A 921-nucleotide genomic window follows, 5' to 3' on the forward strand; every position below is an offset into this window, starting at 1 on the left:
CACACACACACACACACACACACACACACACACACACACACACAAGCACACGCGGACACGCAGACATAGACACAAACACACACTCACAAACGCACGTACGCACGCACCATGCACGCACTCTGTCACACACACACACACACACACACACACACACACACACACACACACACACACACACACACACACACACGTGTGTGCATGCACTTACTCACACACGCACAGTTGCAGCCCACGAACAAAGAAAAAGAAAAGGTTTCGAAAAAAAGAAAGAAAGAAAGAAAGAAACGGTTCGATACCTGTTTGGTGGGTGTGGTTTTTCACGTTCTGTTGACACCTGAATCACTTGTGTGTTTATATCAATGTTTGACTTTTTTTATCCAGAGGCTTGAAATGTTCCTGTCTCCGGAGAATCGATTGGGTAAGAGGGGTGTCCATGCTTTTAGAAGCCAAGAATTGATATGTGGAGTGATGGCCTAGAAGCAACGCGCCCGCGTAGGAAGCGAGAGAATCTGAGCGCGCTGGTTCGAATCACAGCTCAGCCGCCGATATTTTCTCCCCCTCCACTAGACCTTGAGTGGTGGTCTGGACGCTAGTCATTCGGATGAGACGATAAAGCGAGGTCCCGTGTGCAGCAAGCACTTAGCGCACGTAAAAGAACCCACGGCAACAAAAGGGTTGTTCCTGGCAAAATTCTGTAGAAAAATCCACTTCGTTAGGAAAACAAATAAAACTGCACGCAGGAAAAAAAAAAAAAAAAAAAAAAAAAAAGGGGAGAGCAGCCCGAATTTCACACAGAGAAATCTGTTGCGATAAAAGAAATGCAAATACAAATACAAAATCTACTCTAAAAAATCGTTCTTTCTTTCTTTCTTTCTTCCTCCTGTCTCTCTCTTTCTTTCTTTCTTTCTTCCTCCTGTCTCT

This window comes from Babylonia areolata, chromosome 3 (genome assembly GCF_041734735.1).
Source record: "Babylonia areolata isolate BAREFJ2019XMU chromosome 3, ASM4173473v1, whole genome shotgun sequence".
NCBI classification, from domain to species: domain Eukaryota; kingdom Metazoa; phylum Mollusca; class Gastropoda; order Neogastropoda; family Buccinidae; genus Babylonia; species Babylonia areolata.